The 21,318-nt window shown below is 42.7% G+C and overlaps 1 protein-coding gene and 1 pseudogene across 4 annotated transcripts in view; one reads left to right on the top strand and one right to left on the bottom strand.

Moving 5' to 3' along the window:
• CAMK1D (calcium/calmodulin dependent protein kinase ID) overlaps positions 1-21,318 on the top strand; it is a 346,472-nt gene that overhangs the window by 192,358 nt on the left and 132,796 nt on the right. The gene's annotated exons all lie outside the window — the stretch shown is intronic.
• Positions 16,816-16,911, bottom strand: LOC118710242 (annotated as a pseudogene).

Below are 21,318 nucleotides of genomic sequence, written 5' to 3'. Positions count from 1 at the left end.
TCATGGAGCAGAGTTAGAGGCCTTGTGGGAGGCTCAGTGAAGAAAGACTCGTGTGGGAAGAGCTTGATTATAGTCATTACAGATGGGGATTTATTCTTTTCCTCTGGTTTTGTTTCAGCCTCCACCATATCTTGCAGAAAAGTGCCAAATGATAACTCTTACAATACCTGAACTTAAAAAAAAATATTGTTCCTAATTTTGTTATGATGTCCTTTTTCTCTGTGCTCAGAGCAGTGTTGGCTGGTAGCGTGATCTAAAACATGGGCTCCAGATACAGAAAGAGGTGGCCATCCATGGAGATGGTTATGGATGTCAGTGGCAGAGATGGTGGAAGGAGGCAGATAGAGACAGGACTGTATCTTGCATACTGATGACCTGCTCCTGGGACAGTGAGCTCAGAGGGACCCAGGCAGAAGGGCATTCATGTGTCCCAAGTGGGCTCTTGTCTTGCTTTTGGGTATGTTTGGATTAGTTGACCTCTGAAGTTTTTTCCAACCCTAAAGATAGAGGATGAATCCTATTAACCCAAATTTCTCATCTTGATTTTTTGAAGCCACTTATCACTTAGTTACGTGGCCATTATATTCCTTTTTCTCCCCAGTATTACCTCTTCACTGGCAAGCTCATTTGTGTTTCTGGAACTTCTCTCTTGCTTTCTCCCATGAACCCAACCACTCCCCGCCCCCTGTATAGACACACAGTGACCATGTGTAGGACCCACCTCTTCTTTTTCTTATCCTCATTCTGTCCAGTGAGATTAACTTTCTTTATCTTATCAGTGAGCTTTTTCTAATGACCTGAGCCTCCCTCCATAGCTTCCTTCTTTGAGATCCTTAGACTCATCATGCTTGACACAATAGAACACTTTTCAAAGGCTATTGTTAGGATGAGAGGCAGGAGAGCCTTCAGAGGTTGCAGTTAAGGATGAGTGGATGGTGTGGGGGGAACAAGAGCATGCGACATAGTTGGGGGGGAGTGAAACAGGGTCCCTAAGACCCTCATCTCCTTGTGAGAAAAAACTTTATAATCCTCAACATTCCTTCTCAGCACTGGGTGGTCCATTGTCTTACAGTATAAACAGACAAAACAAGGAAGGGGAGCTGTTCTGAGTGTGCAGTCAAGACTATTTTGAAAGCATGTAGTGATTTAAATCTCCAGAGATGAGCACACTCCTCTGAAGCCACGTGCCACTGTTTTCACAGCAACTTTTGCACGTGCACAATTTTTGTCATTAAATTTGGTAAAGGATCTGGGAGTATGTTCTTTAGGGAGGGTGGTCTTAGTTAAAAAGGTATCGATCAACTGAGTGCAGCCTTGAAAAGTGGAGACATTGTTCATCATTGTTCAGGGGCCATCATTCAGAATCTGGAACAATTCCACTGTGGGCTATGAAGAAAATAAAACATATGACAGAATAGAATGGCCTGAGAATATGCATTTGTCACTCTCTGAAAATTTATGCAGGAGAACACTGAAACCATGAAATTAGACATGGTTTTGGTTTCTATCCCCATCCCCAGCATGCAGGAGATGCTCAGCAAATATTTATGAGTAGATGAATAAAAACGCTAAAGCATATGCCAAGATTGGTTTTTGCCAATATAGCTAAACTGTCCTTCCCTGTCCTGGGTGATGCCCTGACCTTAGGCTCATGGATAGAGATCTCTCCATTTAGACAAGGCCTCACTGAACTCTTTTTCAGGCTTCTCTGTGGTTGGCAGAATTTGTAGCTAAGGTTCACCTTCCCGCTGCCCCTAATTCCTTCCCTGTTTTACTTGTGAATATTTTAGAGGATCAGAGAATGTCATGTGTTTGAGCAGAAACAGAAAGTCTGAGGAGCCAGCCTTGCAGAATCTGGAGATGAGACTTCCAGGCAGAGGGAATAGGCATGTGAAAGCTCTATGGAGGGAATAACCTTGGGTTGTCGAAGAAAAGGAAACCCATGTGGATGGAGCAGAGTGAGTGGAGTGGCCAGAAAGGCTGGTAGGAACAGATCAGGCGGGCATTGCAGGCCATCCTAAGGAGACTGGATTGTATCCTAATTGTATGGACAGGTTATTATGTGCTAATATCTGACAGTGCTTTACCTGCAATAAGTCAGTTGGACATAGTTATTCTCATTTTGGACAAAGAGATGAAGGAAATGAAGCTCTGAGAAGTTTGAAGGCTGGAACCCAGATTTTCTGAAGGCTCATTGGGCAGTCTCATGCTTGGCTTAAAAAGTGGAGTGTTGCCGAAACCGGTTTGGCTCAGTGGTAGAGCCTCGGTCTGCGGACTGAAAGGTCCCGGGTTCGATTCCGGTCAGGGGCATGTACCTTGGTTGCGGTCACATCCCCGGTAGGGGGTGTGCAAGAGACAGCTGGTCGATGTTTCTCTCTCATCGACATTTCTAGCTCTCTATCTCTCTCCTTTCCTCTCTTTAAAAAATCAATAAAAATATATTTTAAAAAAAGTGGAGTGTTTCTCAATGTGTGGGTTTCCCATAGTGAGGCTCCAAGAGGCTGATCCACAGAGGATCAGTTATACTCTGCTCTGATGAGTAAAAAGGCAATAAGAAATGTGTTAGAAGCTGAGAATGAGCAAATAATCCTTTTGTGTGTGTGTGTGTGTGTGTGTGTGTGTGTGTGTGTGTGTGTGTGTGTGAGAGAGAGAGAGAGAGAGAGAGAGAGAGAGAGAGAGAGAGAGAGAGAGAGAGAGAGAGAGATTGGTTCTATCCCTAGAGTGCCATATTCCGTTTTGGCTGCAACACTTTGGGAGAATGCAAGGGAACGTGGAGAGGTGCCAAAGAGGAACAACAAAATAGCTAAAAGGGTGCATTAGTGGTCTTACAGGAGAAGGTTAATGGAGTTGAGGAATTTGTCATTTTTCCCATGAGAAGCAACAGTTAGAGGTGAGGCAACAATTGATCCTCAATAACTGAGGTTTCTAGCTAGTGACTTTCATGTCCACAGAAGATTCAACTAGAAAAGGTAAACTTCAAGGTAGTAATGTACATAGACATATTGGCATAATGAGGTCATGAACTACAAGCATCATTAGATACCTAAGCAGACCACTGAGAGCACTTGTAGAAAAGTGGTCCCAAGGTCTGTGTAAAAATCAGTGTTATTGTTCTGAAAAGGTTAGGCAGGCTTTCATCAAGGATGCTCTGATCTTTTACATCTGTGAGCCCATGATCTGAGTTGAAGTCTGCAAAGAAAGAATATTTCTCAGGTTTGGCAAAACCTGACCTTGCGCAGGGGATTCCTTCCTGGCCCTCAGTGGCTCTGTGGGAGCTGGAACCGGCTGCAGCACTCTGGTGAGTGTCAGGGGGCTCTGGTACCCACTCAGAGGAAATTTCTGTCTGTTTCTTGAGGAGCGACTTTCAATCCCATCACGGTTGGAAACAGTTGTTTCCAGGTTGCTGGAGCAATTCTCTGGCAGATCCTTTATCACCTGCACCTTATTCTCCTCAAGCTGCACAGCATAGAATGTACAATGACTCATTTGGAAAAGAAAAAATGAAGCATAACCAAAAGAAACCCATCCACTTTGCCAAGAGACACCTCCAACAGATGGCTCCATGTATCCCTTCAGCTGCTATTTTCAGCCATGAGATATCCCCCCCAGTCAGTGACCATCCTGTTGCCACACTGATTGTCCTTCAGGCATTGGTTCTACAGTGACAGGACGTGGGATGGGAGATGTTGAGGCTCCTCACTTAGCTCAGTGTTGTGGGGACTAAAGAACCCTGGTCCTCTGTCAAGCTGGTGCAGCTCATCTCGTTTCTTCTGTAGATTCTGTACAGGAAACACTCTGTTCCACCGTCCCAGCCACCTGATCAACTTCCCCATTGAGAGTCACCGTGATTCCTGACTTGCTCGGAATGCTGTTTCATGTCCTTAACATCAAGGGTCTAGTGCAGTTGCCCATTCCCTGTCATTTTTCCTGCCTCTGAGAGGCAATATCTCAGAGGCAGGAAATATCTCCCCAAGGGGGACCTCACCATAACATGAGTCAGACATTTCAAGTTCATGATGGCGGCCAAGATTCTAGCCATGTACAGTGGCGCTTGCTCAGGTGACAGCATAAGCGAATATAGGATTTGTTTCATTCAAATGTTCATTCATTCATTCTTTCTTTCATTCTGCATATGCCACTTGCCAATGCCAGGAGATAGGATACACTAATAACTAAGACAATGTCTCCATTTTCATTGATTTTTACATTGGAGCGGAGGGGTGGGAGAAGTAAATAATCCAGATAATTTTAGAAGTTGATAGGTGCTGTGAATATAGGATATAGGATAGGATGGCATGAGGGTGAGTGGTGGAGAAGTTAGGTTTGGGAAACTGAGGAAGCCTCTCTATGGATTATATACTGAGAGCTCGCTCCTGCCTCACCCAGCTCCTGACTGCCCAGGTGTGGCCTCATCGGGATGTGATGGACAGTGGCTCTGAGAACCATGATTTCCTGTGACTTCTAGTCCAGCTGAAGTGTTCACTTTCCACTTATCTCAGGAAACTCATAGATTAATCCTTTTCTTCTAGAATTTGTGATTCCTGGTAAAATGCAGTGTTTCATTTTTTTATTTAAAAGATGCACCATTGAACATTTTATTAAAAATAATTCAGTATTGAAAATGCATATTTCAGTAATGAGAAATAATACAGGCTTGAAAGAAAACCAACCTGTTTAAAGTAGAATAAATCTCCCTGTTGATTACTCTGTGTCTCCATCCAGATAATTGAAACACTTTTAAAATATTGCTTGGAGTTCTTTTTTTTTTTTTTTTACATTGTAGAAAATACGCATAACATATTTGATAACATATACGCATAAGATGGCATAAAATTTGCCATCTTAAACTGTGTGTTTTTTTTTTAAATCTAAATCCTCACCTGAGGACATGTTTTCCATTTATTTTTTTTTTTTTTTGAGAGATTGGAAGGTAGGAAAGGGGAAAGGGAGGGAGGGAGGAAGGGAGGGAGGGAGGGAGAGGGAGAGAGAGAGAGAGAGAGAGAAAGAGAGAGAGAGAGAGAGAGAGAGAGAGAGAGAGAGAGAGAGAGAGAGAGACGCATTGATTGGTTGCCTCCTGCATTCATCCTGACCAGGGCCGGGGATCAAACCTGCAACCCAGGTATATGCCCTTGACTAGAAATCAAACCCATGACCCTTTAGTGCATGGGCCAATGTTCTAACCACTGAGAACACCAGCCAGGACATCTTAACCATTTAATTGCAAAATTCAGTGGCATTAAGTACATCACACTGTGGTGCAGCCACCACCACCACCTATCCCCAGAACTCTTCATCTGGTGAAAAGACCTTGGATTTTTTTAGAGCTCCTCTTGCTAACAGGAGTATTTTATTAGCCAAGGCACTATCCTAGGTATTATACACAAGCTATATCTAAAATTTATAACAAATATTTGATATCTAGTCAGATTTGTATTTGATTTAATTCTCACCATGACCTTATAAGGGGCATATGACATACACTGTTTTTACCCATGAGAAACCAGCCGAGAGGGCTGAGTACATTGTTTAATTTTACATGGCCAATAAATGTTGGAGTAAGAATTTGAACCCAGCTTCCTCTAAAGCCAAGGCTCTTTCTATTGTTCCACAGCGATGTTCAGTTCAAAATCTTGATTCTGGCATCGTGCCTTCTGCCAGTCACTGCTTTCAGCACCAATCAGAGCACAGCTCACACCTTCTCAGAACACTGGGGAAGTTTCCTCTGTGAGCAAATGTTCTTAAATCAGTACTATGAGCACCAACTCAATAGGCATCTGAAAAGCAACTAAATATCAAAACCATACTTCATTTTTGAAGAGGACTTGGGAAGTTATATTCCTAAAATTCAACAACTGTATATACCTCTCTTTAGCATATTCTCACTTCTACAATGTCATGTGTTGGTTTTAACTCTGAAAGGAGGTCAGTCTCCTCAGCATTATACGTCCCTTCCTGCCCATTAAAGATGGCATTTGCGTTTCTCTTTATGAAAACATAGGATGTTGGTTTCCTTCTTGGTGTCAGCATTGGCCAGCCTGGGTGTGAGGTGGGTGGTGGAAATGCTAATACCATGGAAGGTCCAGGGAAGGCCCAGTGTTTATGCAGCTGGACTTGCTGATATACAGGTGCCTTCATGGGGGGGGGGGTGGCGAGAGAGGAGATAAACACGTCAGTTGGATAAAATCATGCAAATGTTATCAGTCCTTTTTATTCTTGGAAGAAACAGACTGATACAGAACATGGTTAGGAGTTAGCAGTAAAGCATCCTCGCTCCTTTCCCCTCTCTGAGCTGCGGTGCTATATTAAGGCGTATCACTGGGATGGTAACACCAAACATATGGTAGAGAGAGAAGGAAACACGTTCTTCCTCTAGTCTGACATGCAAATAAGAGGGGAAACATTGCAAAGGCACAAGCTGGCTTCTAATCTTAGAGAGCAGGACCCCAACCTGGGAACCTCATAATATTCCCCACCTCCTCACTGCTACCCCCCACTCCTGACCTGGGCCCCAGTGACAGGGGCAGCAGACTGGCGGGGGAGAGGGCTGGGGTTGCTGAGGTCCTTGTGGTGGGAAGGGTCTTGGAGTTTTCAGGAGCCACCCTCTTTTTTTCTCTCCATCTCTTCATCTCCTCCTCATCTCAACGCACCCACACACACACACACACACACACACACACACACACACACACACACACACGCACACATACACACACACACACACACACACACACACACACCCTCATCAATTGACTGTGGAGGGATGGGGATTGATGAAGGCTAAACTCCCAGCCAATTCAGTTTTTCTCATCACAGATCCAAAGCTTTCATCACATGACCCTCCTTGGACTTACTTTTAATGACTCTTCATTGCCATTTGGGTAAAGTCCCAACTCCTGGCCTGCTTGCTCCATGATCTAGCCCTTGGTCTTGCCTTTGCCCCTCCATAGCCTTCCAGCCTTCCCAGTCCCCACCCCAGCCCTTTGTAACCCACAATGCCAAACCCCCTGCTGGTCCCACTGCATGCTCTTCGCCTCCACAGGCCTTTGGCAAAGCCATTCTCTGTTTGTAAGATGCCTTTGCCCTTGACTCCATCCTCACCCCACTATGCTTGTATAAACCCCACTTGTCCTTCATCTGCCTCATTCTTTTCCTTCAGGAAATCTCCGAGTTGCCAAACCTGGTTAGGCTCTCCTCTGATGAGATTCCCGTAACCCCCATGTTAACACATAACAGACGGTGACAGCAGCCTGCTTCCTGAGTCTCCTCAGACAACCTGGGGAGTGCAGTCATACCTGCAGAGCCCAGTAACTGTCTGCCAAAGGAATGGGCAACCTGCATCCCGGGCTGGGCTGTGCAGCCCTCCCTGCCTGCGCCTCATTTTGTATCATCAAGTCTGTAAATGGGGGAGAGAGAGACTCGCCACCTTCCTCTGCTGTGGTAGAAAAACCCTCCCTGGAGACACCTTCCGTGGCCACTATCATTTCCATTGCTGCCCCCCCACTTCCTTCCGAGTGTTTATTACAGTCGGAAGCCATCTTACCACCTGTTGTCTTTCCTCTGGTTCCTCCTCTCTGCCAGGGCAGACTCTCCCCTCTGGGCCCTCAGCTCTAGCATGTAGCTCCTCCATGGGCATGTAAGGGGCTCAGAGTCTATCTGCTGAATATGTGAGTTCATTCATTTGAATCTCAGAGATATACAGGACTTTGGGCATCAGACAGAGAAAGACCTTGTTCTCTTTTTCTCCTTACAAATATGGAGAAAAAGCTTTTCAAGAGATCAGATCAGAACCAGAAAGGGCTTTCAGGGTTAGTTCAGTCAGCGCATCTCCCCCTCCACTGAAACCTCAGCAGAGTTTTCATCTACATTTCTCTAGGGCACACGCATGTGACGTTATTTTAAAGGAGCTCTAATGTTTATTGACTTTTTAATTAACATTTTGGGTTTCAGTGTCCATCTGTTTATTATTTGCTTAGCTACACTGACTTGCAAACTGTTGCATTCATTACCAGGTCATTTAGGCTCCAAGGTATTTTCATTACAATGTTACCCAGAAAAGGGTTATCATTTAACAATCAAATGACTTGCGATGTAAATTCCTTATTGGGAGATTCTATCCGTATCCCTGGTGTTCAATTGGAGACGTCTGTGCACTTGAAATTTCACATGAAAATGCTTTTGGGGTTATACAGGACTAGCTGATGGCTTCTGATAGCACTGTACCTCAGACTCTGTGGCTTTTATGAGAGGGAAAACCCCCATAATACATGCTCTGTGAAACTCCCCTTTTGGATGAGAGAAACTGACAGATGTCCTTATTAATCCACAAAACAGCTCCTTCCTCTCTCCCTCTCATGGAGAAATCTGTGCTCCTAAACCCAGCACTTTCTACTCCTAGAAAACTCTTCATTTTCTTTGCTCCTGAGAATGTTTCTTCCAATTTGGGATTTTGTTTGCTGTCAGCTTGCCTCACCCCATTTAATTAGGCAAGGCTTTGCCAACGTTACCGGTTCTGCCAGCAGGGTGGTGGGAAGTGAAAGGATTTCAGTCAGGAAAAGCCTGGCTCCACGGCACTCAGGTGGCCAGCAGGTTGAGGAGCCCCCGTGGCCCTCGCTGTAGAAACGGAACTGCACGCTGTCTCACAGATGCTAGCACCGAGCTTTGCACATGTTAGGTTCTCAACAAATGCATGTTGTATAAGTGACATTGAGCCTCATTTAAGGATCTTATTTGCAAGCCTATTGGACAAAGCAGCTATGGCTTTCAGAAATAAGTGGTACTTTATTTTCTATGTGGAAACCATGAGGATTTGAGACATTCATAAACAGATTAAAGACACCTTTTTGTGTGTGAGATGTAATCAGGTTATTTGCCTCTTTTGTAATGGGTAAAACAACAACAAAACAAATACTGAGCACATTTTTGCACATTCTCAGAGCGTATTCCTGACCAGTGCTTCCGTGAGCTATGCGCTGTGCTATGTGCACACTGCAGCTGAGATCGCTGGGGCAGCGGCAGTTGTGTGAGTGTGTGTGTGATCAGTCTTTACTCCAGCACATTCTATAAATACAATCATTTTCTCAGTGTGTTGTGATTTGAAAAAGAATCAGAATCTGCTCTACACTGCATATTCTAGATAAATTCTTTCAAATTGATATTGAGGAATAATTTATCAGTCATTATAGATGGCCTTTGGTTTAAAATACAGTTTTTCCTATCAGGATATTGTACTTAAAACCTTTTCTTTTTCTATTGCAGTTTACATTCAGTGTTATTCTGTATTGGGTTCAGGTATACACATAGTAGTTAGTCATATACTTTACAAAGTGTTCACCCTGATATTTCCAGTACCAACTGGCATCATACATAATTATTAAAATGTTATTGACTATATTCACTGTGCTATATTTTACATCCCTGTGGCTGTTTTGGTAACTCTTTTGACTTTTGAAAAAGTAAGTGGATAGTTAAATAATTGAAACATGTGAATCTATGTAAACCTATGATCATTCAGTTGACTCTGGGCAGATTCTAAAACATCATGTAAGAGATGGGTTGGGAACAACTTAAAAAAAGGAAGCAGGAATCACTTTGAGCCAGCGAAATTTTGAGAAAATTTTAAGTGAAATTTTGACACTGATGAAATTGCATGTGCTCTGAGACACTGCTTATCACAGTGTATTGTAATTATTTACTGTCCCGTTGATGGACTAGACCAGTGGTCGGCAAACTCAGTCAACAGAGCCAAATATCAACAGTATGATTGAAATTTCTTTTGAGAGCCAAATTTTTTAAATTTAAACTTCTTCTAGCCCCATTTCTTCAAAATAGTCTTGCCCAAGCCGTGGTATTTTGTGGAAGAGCCATACTCAAGGGGCCAAAGAGCTGCATTTCAAACCTTGAGCCACATTTTGCCAACCACTGGACTAGACTGTGATTTCCTTGAGGGCAGGGCTGAGAGTCATAGTTTAGCACTTGCAGGGCCTGACATAAATGTTCAATATGTGGTTGTTGAATGAGTTACTGAGTATCTCTGTAGGAGAGATGGAAGAGTATGAACTCCATTCTGGCTAGTGTGGCTCAGTTGGTTGGGTATCCCAGTCAGGGTACATTCCTATTTTCAGTCTTGATCCCCATTAGGGGATGTGCAGGAAGTAGCTGATTGATGTTTCATGCTCACATTGACATTTCTCTCTCTCTCTCTCTTTCCTTCCCACACTCCCTCCCTTCTTCCCTCCCTTCCTTTTTCTCTAAAAATCAATAAAAAAGAACAGAAAAGAAAAATCTGAACTTCATAATACCACACTTACATGGTTAGGTGATTGAGTGCACATGACCAGGGACTGGTTGATCAGTAGATCTGTATAAACCTGAAAGGCAATTTCTAGGGATTTTTCTCAGGACAAGCTCAGAACATATTCTTTCCAATAATGAAATAGAAAAATATCTTGAATGAAGGCATGCTTATTAAATTTAAGTATGGCCAGAAGCTAAAGTAAAAAATAATTCTACCAATAACAAAGGACACAATAAATTAGATTTACCCTAACACTGGTTTTCCTCTTTTTTTGTTTGTTTCATGTTTTTGTACCTTTAATTTAATTTAACCACCCACTGTCTTTATTTATTTTAGGGTTTTTAGTTATGATTGGATCTTGACAATAAAAAGGTATGTTTTATGGTCATTTACAGTGGCTGTAGGGAAATATTTCTTTGAAAAAATTTAATAGTATTTCATACTATATTTGAGATAAGATATAAAAAAAAGACGAGGAGTCAAAAGTAATCTTGGAAGAGTGAGCTCCATAACTTTTTTTTTTTTTTTTCAAAATGGCTTTAAAAACTAGGGATGAGTTATTTATTCTCGTGGCGAGACTACATATTCTTCTGGGCAAGCTTGTCTTCTTTGGGGTACAAAAGTGTCACCTCTCACCCAGTTGTCCCTTCCCTTAGAGCTGGTTGAGTAAAACCGACAGGACAGAATTACCTCTTTGAATTTCTGGAAAAAAATGAATGTCTCTTTTTACGTTAGTGTGAGTCAAAAAATAAATACAAGCCAAAGGATTGTGCCAAGTGACTAAACCTTGACATAAAAATTGATTTTTTGTGTGTGACAAATCAGAAAACTCAACATCTTAATATGCCATTAAATTTATTATTTCCTTACCCAGAGCTTTGTCACTTCCTGGAACCTCCATGACATGCTCCTCAGAAGCTGACTTGTCTAGTCCCTCCTTGGAGATGGCTCCACCTCAGGGCTCAGTCTCCTTCCTTTTTCCTGAGTTCCCAGCTCTTCTCAGCCTCCTGGGCTTTGGCGCTTCCCCTGCATTTGGAAAACTCAACTGTGGAGCCTTTCCTTTGACTCTGAAGGGTTCTTGGTCTTTTGTACTAAATTACACATTTTTGTTACTGGCAGTATAGCTCTGATTCATATCTTGTATAACTCCACAGAGAAATGGTTTCCTGCATTATTATTTCATAAGCCATTACAAGTTAAAATTAAGTTCATGTTAATATTCCTATAAGGCTGCATTCAGTGGATCTCTTCTTTATCTTGAAAAATGTATGTCAAATTGCTTGCGTAGAAATTTCATATGTTAGGATTAGAATTCCAATATGCATGAATCCAAGTGGAATTGTTTGCAGTTCAGATAATCTTTACAAATGGTTTAAATCTATTCCTTTTCTTCAGCAAGGCTGCCGTTTTCTTAACATCTGACCTTTACCACATGTCTCAGGTCTTTCAGAATTATTCTAAAGTTCTCATCTTCTTCTGTCTCCCATGGGCTTTTCACATTTTAAGTGGTTGAAGTGTATGGGGAGCAATTAACATTTCCCCCCACTTTCTATTTGATAAAAACAGTCACTTATCAAGCTGTTTTTAGTCAGGATTAATAATCCAATATAATAAAAGACTAATATACAAACAGACAAAATGGCGGAACAACCAGAACAACCAAACTGCCTCTCACTGTGGCAGTTCTGTCTTCTGTAAGCAGATGCATTCTGAATGGGCACAAGGAGCTCTGGTTCACTGCATCCGCTCCAGCCCTCTGCCCTTCTCTGCTGGGGGAGGTGCCCCAGGGCCAAGGAAATGTGCCCACCCATTGTGTGTGCCCTTCACTTTGACCCCAGAAAGCATCCCCATGACACCATCTTGACAGAAGTCCAAGAATTCAAAATTTAAACCTGGTAGGTGGTAGAACATATTTTATTTAAAGAGTCTGTTGTTTTGACTTGTTGACATTTAACAAATAGTCTATTTAATATATATTTATCCAGCAAAATGGATTTATCTGGGAAGAACAAAGAATTGCAATTAAGGGTGTGTGGTCTGAGAGCAAACTCTGAACAAGTCTAGAGAAACAAGGAGAGGAAGGCTCTTTTATGGACTTGGGAGGGGCTGTTGTAAACATAGTCCATTGCAGGAAACTATATTTTAAGTATAGAGGCTGCTCATTGGCCAAGTCATGGTGGTGTCCCATTGACTAAGCTGTTGCTGGGCAAGGAGGAATCTTCCTCCTACCGAGGTGGTAAAATAGTGTCACTTTCTGAAAGACATGCAAGTACACCTCTTCCTATTGGGGTCAGTAGTTTACACTGAGTGACACATAGTGAGAAATTCTTTCTTCTAGCCTCACAAGTCTATTTTTTGTTGTTGTTAATACTCCTTGAAGATATTTTCCATTGATTTTTAAAGAAAATGGGAGGGAGAGGGGAGAGAGAAAAACATCAATATGAGAGAGACACATTAATTATTTGCTTTTCACATGTGCCCTGACCATGGTCATGGATCAAGCATGCAACCAAGGTACATGCCCTTAACCGAAATCAAACCCAGGACCCTGCAGTCTAAGGGCCAATGCTCTATCCATGGAACCAGACCAGCTAGGGGCTCACAAGTCTATTTTAAATAAGGATTCTGTTTAATTTTTACAGATTTATGACTTCATCTATACAAACTTGTTTCCTCATCCTATATAATAAAAGCTTAACATGCTAAATGTCTAGTCATCCAATATCTGTTCAACCAATCAACGCATAATATGTTAATGATATGCTAAGGCCACTCAACCACTCGCTATGATGTGCACTGACCACCAGGGGCAGACACTCCAACTGGTAGGTAAGCTTGCTACTGGGCCAATTGGGACTGAGCGAGAAGGTCCAGACACACACTGGAGCTGTCCCACAGTCCCTCCTTGGCTAGGAAAATTCCTGTGTCCCTCCCTGGCCCTGATTGTGCACCGGTGGGTCCCTCAGCCTGCCCTGTGCTCTCTCACATGCAGAACCCCTTGGAGGATTTTAGAGAGCCAGTTTTGACCTGATTCTGCTCATTGCAGGAGCTTCCCCTGGTGGTCAGTGTGTTCCCACAGGGGGGAGTGCTGCTCAGCCAGAAGCTGGGCTCATGGCTGGCGAGTGTAGTAGCAATGGCAGGGAGTGGGCCTAAGCCATCAGTTGTATATCCCCCAAGGGCTCCCAGACTATGAGAGGGCACAGACTGGGCTGAGATACACCCCCTTGCCCCCCACCCTCCGCTGAGTGCATGAATTTCATGCACCAGGCCTCTAGTAGACTATAAAGAAAATTGTGTTCCACAACATACTGTTGTAACCAGCTGAGAGTTTGTTGTAGTCACTTAATTTTCCTATCTGTAAATGGAGGGCTGGCTAGAACATTGGTTTCCAAATTTGACTAGTCCTCAGAATTGCCAGAAACTTTTAAAAATATACATGATTCCCAGGTTCCATCAATCTAGTAATGATATTGTAATAGGATTGGGAAGAGTTGGCAATTAGGAAGACCTTGGCTATCAGTTAGCATTCACTACCTCTCTACTAGATGGACTTTATTGTTATTCTCTTTATTTAATCTTCACTTCAAAGAGTCTTTCCAGTATATTTGGAGATGAGGCGCTAGCGTTAACTGGGAGACACTTGGTCTATTCAGTCTCTTAATTTCTGTGCTTTGCCAAGTTTGAACACATATTAATTCAGAGAGGTAGCCGTGAAATCCACTGCCTTGACCTCCATTCTGTGTTATCATTAAGTATTGTGTTTAAATGATAGCTAAGGAGAGAGCAGATAATATGTCTCTGAAAATACAGAGATCAGACTGACAAATGGCCAGTGGCTGCATGCTAGGAGCCCATGGAAAGGGGTGTGTTTCTGCATTGTCAGAAATTCCACCAAGTAGCTGCCACTTTCTCTACTCCAAGTGCTTGCTTGTGATTGATGAAAATGAAAAGATCTTTTCAATATGTACAGTGTAGTTTCTGAAGTCAAGAAATATTCAGGCAATAGCATTCCAATTCTGGAGATACAGGGAAACTCTGAAGAATAAAACCCTACAAAATGAGAGAGATTGTTTTTTTCTCAAAATTCCCTTTGTAGGAAATAAACTATTGTTGCAAAGAGTTATGAACTTGCTATCTCCCCATAACTACCTTTTAAGAGCTCGTGCATTAGTCTGAGTCCTCAAGGAAATCTAGACATATACACTATAGTCAAATTGAGTTTTTACTTGTTCATGATGTAAGATAGTGATTTTCAATGAGTGTCTGCAAAAATTTTTAAAACATACAATACCTGACCTATTTTCCTTTTGACTGTCAAAAAAAAAAACACAAAAAAAAACAACGACAATAGACAACACAACAATAGCCATCCAGTGTGAATGAATCAAAATTATACCTTTTATTTTTGGTCAGTTTGGCAAAAAATATTTTTTTTCATGTGATGCGGAATTTTAGTAATTTTACGTGTGCCAAGAGATGAAAAGGTTGACTACTGCTGACCTGAGAGAAAAGTGGTTATGAATTTTACACTTGGGAAATTAAAAGGGGAGTACATGTTTAAAATGGCACCATTAGTAGGGGAGAGAGAGTTAGAGCCTCCAGCACAGTGTAAAGAACTACTTCACGTAGCTCAATTTAATTAATTAATTTATTTTTTATTTATTTATTTATTTTACTAGTAGAGCTCCAGTTTATACTTGCACATGCTTCTTAGTTCCTTTAGAGTAAAACCCATACTGCTGAACTGGGCAACAGAGCCTCTCATAACATTCCCCAATTTGCCCTCATTGATATGTTTTCCTGGGCTCCTTCCATTTGAGTATTCTATATCCCAACACAGCACACCTCACTTCTGTTTTTGCAAATGCTGTTTCCTCTCCCTGGCAGGCTCTTTTCCTTGTCTTTCTATGCCAACTTGCCAACACCTAGCACTAGTAGTATCACCTCTGGGGTGGAGCCCCACTGCGTCCTCAAGCAGAGCGAGACTTGGAGCAGGCTGTGCTCCCAGAGCCCCTGCCCTGCGCCCTGCCAGGGTGTTGGTTGTGCTGCATCATGTTTGTGTGCAGAGCTGTCTTCCCACACTGGCCAGGGAGCTGCTTGGTTTCAGGGACTGTGTTTTATTTATCTTTATATCCCATGTCTGACACTCATAGGTACTCTCTCGATGTTTAATGAAGTCTAGGTCTGGGAGTTCGATGCAGGCTCTCTTCAAATAATGTACGGTGATGCTTTCTCAAGGGCTCTGTCTAGTAAGTTTTGAGAAAGAGTGACAGTGACTTAAGAGGTCTTTTCTCTGTCCCCTTCCCTTCTCCCCCTACCTGCTTCTGTCTGTAGTGCAGTTGGTGGCATTTTGTGTAGCCTTCCACCATGACATCTAACAGGCTAACTTATTTAGCAGAACTGCTCTGTGTTTATTTCTCAAACCACATTAGACCTTCAGTTATGAAGTCCACCACCACCAGCTCCACTCCTCACCTCCCAAGAAAAAATGAGAGAGAAGATGAAAGAGGAAAATTCACCAGATGGTTCATCTCATGCCACACCCTTACTGCAAGATCCTAGGATGAGCAGTTTTCATTTCCACATTAGTTTTCTTCCCTCTAAGGCTCCTGAACTAACCAGCACAGTTCACATAGGGGCTTGAGCTGCCTTCTGATTTTGCATCATGAGACTGGGAAATAATCCTGACTCAGTTTTGTGCCTGCTTTGGCACCCGCTTTGCTCCTACCTCCACCCAGGCTCCTGTGCTCTGTTTCCTTACCTCTCAAGTGTTCTTGGCATCCTTTCCCAGAGATAAATCATTCTGCCAGTGTTTTTGCCTGCAGAGTGTGTTACACAGTGCTGGCTACCCCAGCCTCTCATGACACAGCAGCTCCGGTGCTGTGGACCCAGCCACTGTGTGACTGTAGGCTGGGCTTAAGGAGCATGGCCCCCAGCTTGTGTGTATGTATGTATGGGACTATACATGCACACATGTATGTATATATGTATGTGAATGTGTGTATGCATGTGGGTACATTCATGCATGTGTGTATGTACAGGATGGGGGAAAAGTAGGTTTATAGTTGTGAGTATGCAAAACACAGAGTTTATTCTTGCATTTTTATTTATTTATCATAGTATTATTTTTCATACAAACAACTGTAACATCCTTTTACCCCACCCCGTATATATGTATGCATGTATATATACATGTGTGTGTGTGTGTGTGTGTGTGTGTTTATGTGTGTGTGCATGCACATATCTCCTCACCCCTGCTTGTCTCTATTGTGCATTTTTGGCTTCTTTCTGACTATAATATAATTTCAAAAAACAACAACTCGAAAGAGACCACAAGTTCAGGAAGAAGTATATTAGCACCTTTGGGAATAACTTTCTGAGGACAGCTCTTCCCTTTGTATCTGAAAATATATTAATAATAGTCTTTTCTAGGTGGAGTAGGGGAGAAACCTCTTTATTCAGTTCTGTATTATTTTTGTACTGTTTTCTTTTTTCCTCCCTTTCTTTCATGTTCTTCTTTTTTATTAGCAGAACACTTTTAAAAATAATTCTTGCCCAGAGCCATGCTAATCTTTTCTGTATCATACCAATTTTAGCGTATGTGCTGCCTGAAGCACGATCTGAGGAGGGAGGTGGGGGTACTATTGAATAGATGGAGTCAATAGAGGGGAAAATGGGGCATATGTAATACTTTCAACAATAAGGATTTAATTTTTAAAAAGTTAAACATTAAAAAATTTTAAAAATAAATAAAAATAAATTCTTACATAGAACCCCAATACATAAACAGGTAGAAGATGTAGTGTTTTATCAGAGTGAATTTTTAAGTTCAAGTTTATCACTTCATTACGCATCCTGTCAGTGAGTGAACACCAGTGGACATGTGAGCTTGCCCTTAGTGCCTACCGCAGCTGTGTGGTTGTGTTTCATGACAGTTTCTAAAATATTTATTGAGAACCTGGAGGATCTGGAGGAAACTAGATTGAAAAGCTCTAAGGACCTCAGTGAAGTATAGACAGTATGCTCTGATGCTTGGAGGAAAAACTCTCTGTCTTGCAGAATCACCTAAAATGCACATGGTGGCTGTGTGTGGCCTCAGGCTGGCCGGGCCTCCCCCGACTAGGCGTGCAGACCATGGCCACTGCCTGAGCACAGGAACTATTTTCTTTGAGCAGAAGAGCAAAGCCACTCCTTCCTTCCCCTCTCCCCCCGGCTGTCCTGATGTAATTGTCAGAGCCCGTCCATGTGGCTGGAGTTCTTCTGTCCTCTCATTCCTCATCCCTCATGGCTCAACTGCTTTCCTAATCTCTTTTTGAACTCTGGAATAGAAAACTGTGAACAGCAACTCATTTATTAGACACAATCTATTAGTATATCATTTCTGAGAATTTGCACCTAGCCCTGGAGCTCATCCTGGGAATTTTCTTACGAGCTGACATCCCTTAGGTCACATGTGTCAAACACAAGGCCCGCGGGCCAAATCCGTCCCGCCAGGCCTTGCAATGTGGCCTGCACCGCGCTGTCATCACTGCACTCCGCTGCGTTTCCATCACAATGACAGTTTATGACTGTTCAGTAAACCATTCGGCCCGCGATTTAGGCTGGATTTTAGATTTTGGCCCCTTCTCTGATTGAGTTCGACACCCCTACCTTAGGTTATCATAATCCTATCACATCTATTAGCAGAACAGGATAAAACTATAACCTCAGAACTATCTCAGCATTTAACCCCATCCACATAAAATGGCAGTTTGCAGAGCTGTGTATATCACACGCCTCCTCTTAAAAATCATCCGCAAAGCAAAGCATGCTGTGCTTCCTAATCATGACTTCGGTCGCACTTAGGGAGAAACTCCCTCTTGCTTTCTCAAAAAAGAATACAGAGTTGCCTTTATTATACATGAACAGAGATTATCTCTGTCGTTTTAAATTCACACACACACATACACACACACACACACACACAGGAGGAAAATGATACAATAATAAATAATAATATAAGAATAAGCTCTGTGTTTCACATATTCACATCTATAAACCTACTTTTCCACCCACATATGTAAAGCATTTATATGGCACAAGATCAATCAATCACAAGCATCCTAATGAATTCTCAACATGTAGATACTTGGAAACTATTTCCTTCCATTTGAATGTGCCTGCTTTTCTGAAGCCCAGGTCTAACCGGCACAGGCTGAGACAGCACTAATTACTGATGTGCAAAAACGAAAGGATGCTGGATTCTGCGCCATTATCTCTGCGGTGGGCACTTTCTTAGAATAGCGAGGAATGTATATGGCACAGGTTCAACTCTCTTAAGGCTGAAAATGAACTGATATCAGGGCTTCAAAGCAGAATTCCCTCCTTATTTTTCTTCTTACTCTGTTTGCACCACATCTCTTTCTTTTATGATTTGCTTTCTGCTTTATGAGTAAACTAGAGGCCCAGTGCATGAGATTCATGCATGGGGGGGGGGGGGGATGAGGGGTAGAGAGGGGGTCCCCTCAGCCTGGCCTGCACCTTCTCACAGCCTAGGACCCCTCAGGGGATATCCATCTGCTGGCTTAGGCCCCATCCTTCAGGGATCGGGCCTAAGCCAGCAGATAGACTCCCTCTCACAGTCCGGGCTCTTGCAGTCCAGGACCCCTTGCTCTTTACCACCCACCTGCAGTGGAGGTGGGAGAGGCTCCCGCCACCATCACTGCACTTACCAGCTGTGAGCCTGGCTTGCTGCTCCTTAATGCTGCCTCTGAGGTGGCTCTTGCCACCGCTGCTGTGCTTGCCAGCAGTGAGTCTGGCTTCTGGCTGAGCGGTGCTCTCTGTGGGAGTGCACTGACCATCAGGGGGCAGCTCCTGCATTGAATGTCTACCCCTTGATGGTCAGTGTGTGTCATAGCGACTGGTCATTCTGCCATTCAGTCAATGTGCATATTGGGCTTTTATTATATAGGATGGCACAGTATTGGAGCAGAGTGAGTGAGCCGCTGGGATTATGCTCACCTGGCCCAGGTGCTCCTTCTCTGGGAGGAGCATGGGCAGCAGACCTGTGCCTCTCCTATCCTGCCAGAGCCCCTGGTTACTATGTCAAAGTGAAAGCTCTGCCTGTGCCAGAGCCCTGCAGCTGAGCCTGATTTTCGGGGCACCTGTTGACTTGGCATAGTCCTGGGTTTGAGTTGTGCAACACAGACGCTCACTGCGAGTATCAGCACAGAGAAAGCTTTTGTAGTAGGAAAGAAAAGGGAAAGATACCCCAGATTTCCAGTGCATTGCTTTAGTCCCCTTTCCTTTATGTTCACCTAAATGCAAGTGTTCAGAGCTAGAAACTTCGAGATGCTCCCTGCATTAAAGCTCCCACTGTCTCTGGGGGTCAGAGTGTGTTGATGAGGCTGCAGGGTGTGGGACAGGTGTCGGCACCGGTTCCAGGCCTCAGCAGTGTTTGGAACAAACCTTCTAAGATTCCCCTTCGAAGGTGCCGCTGGATGCTGTATTTTCAAACCAGTGGAACTCAAAAGTCAAAGCTATAAGATCTCATCTCAAGTCCTAGGCAGATGAGTGCCTTGATGGTCTCCAAGACTAGGCATCTATTCTCATGTGAAAACATCCAAAGAAATATATATTACTCTCCTACAAAAAGTTACCAAAAAATCCAGAGAAGGAAGTGACAACATTTTCTTAAATGTGTTAGTGTTTCAAAGCTTTAATAAAGAATATTAGAAGCTACAATTAACCCATCAATGTTTGTTGTTGCTTTTTTGTACTCTTTTCTTGAGAGGACTAATGTGTTGGCCAAGTAGCCTTGGACCTTCAGTTTCAGGACACCCTGAACCTTTAAATCAGTCCCATTATTGCCTGGCTGGTATTGCTCAGTGGTTGAGCATCGACCTATGAACCAGGGGATCACAGTTCTATTCCAGTCAAGGGCACATGCTCAGGATGCTGGCTCAATCCCCAGTGTGGGGCATGCAGGAGGCAGCCAGTCAATGATTCTCTCTCATTATTGATGTCTCTATCTTTATCTTTCTCTTCCTTCCTCTCTGAAATCAATAAAAATATATTTTTTAAAAACCAATACCATTATGAAGTAAATGTAAATTTAAGCCAAGATAAATTTAAAATGCAACTAAAATGATGGAATTTCCAACACTAAACATCTAAAGGTGAATCCTTTCTGAGCATCTAAAGTGCTTATGAATTCAATAACAATAGGGATTCTTAAATTTTGCATTTGAGTCACATGGGAACTTTTCTGGGTTTTGTTGTTGATTTTTGGTTGGTTGTTTGTTTTTTAATCTCAATGCCTATACTATATCCCAAGCCTTAAATGAAATCGTAATCTCCAAGGGTGGGCCCAGTTATCAGTATATTGTAAAACTCCTCTGGTAATTGTAACATGCAGCCAAGTTTGAGACCCACTGGCAACTTATAATGGCTGATAACAGACGGAGGAAAGAAATTATACAGTCAAATCTAATTTTTTTAAATTCAGGTATTCAGCTTTTGAGTGTCTTTGGTCTATAAGTCTTTAGGAGAGCCACAATTAATTGTTCATTTATTCATTCTTCTATATGTTCTTCACCCTTATTTGGACCTAACTCATTTCTCCTATGGACTGAAGACAGCCAGTCCCCAGCTACGTCTTCTGGAGCTATTCTAGATATGAGCAAATCATTTGGTAATTAATCTGTTGGTCCAGGGCTACAGGGGAAGATAAAGGAAACCTTTCTGTGTAAATGGCTTCCTGTCTCAGGAAAGCCTGTTCCATATTTGACAAACTTACTCAGGCAGAAAGAGAGCTGTTGAAGGCTGAATGGTAATCAAGGCTTCTGTGCAGCAAGCACTATCCTGAGAACACTGAATATTGGCTTTATGGGCCCATGTATACCTTGTACCCTTTGCCTCATTATAATTTTAGGTTTATCGATTCCTAGAGCTGGAAAGGACCTGAGTAGTTACTTTCTAGATGAGGAGAGCCTGCACACAGTCCCATAGAGACAAGGCCAGCCTAGTGGGTGCCCCTCACATGG

The sequence above is a fragment of the Pipistrellus kuhlii genome, unplaced genomic scaffold (assembly GCF_014108245.1).
Source record: "Pipistrellus kuhlii isolate mPipKuh1 unplaced genomic scaffold, mPipKuh1.p scaffold_m20_p_1, whole genome shotgun sequence".
Taxonomy (NCBI): Eukaryota; Metazoa; Chordata; class Mammalia; order Chiroptera; family Vespertilionidae; genus Pipistrellus; species Pipistrellus kuhlii.
The sequence above is the reverse complement of the archived record's forward strand: the minus strand, read 5'-3'. Positions and strand labels throughout refer to the sequence as shown.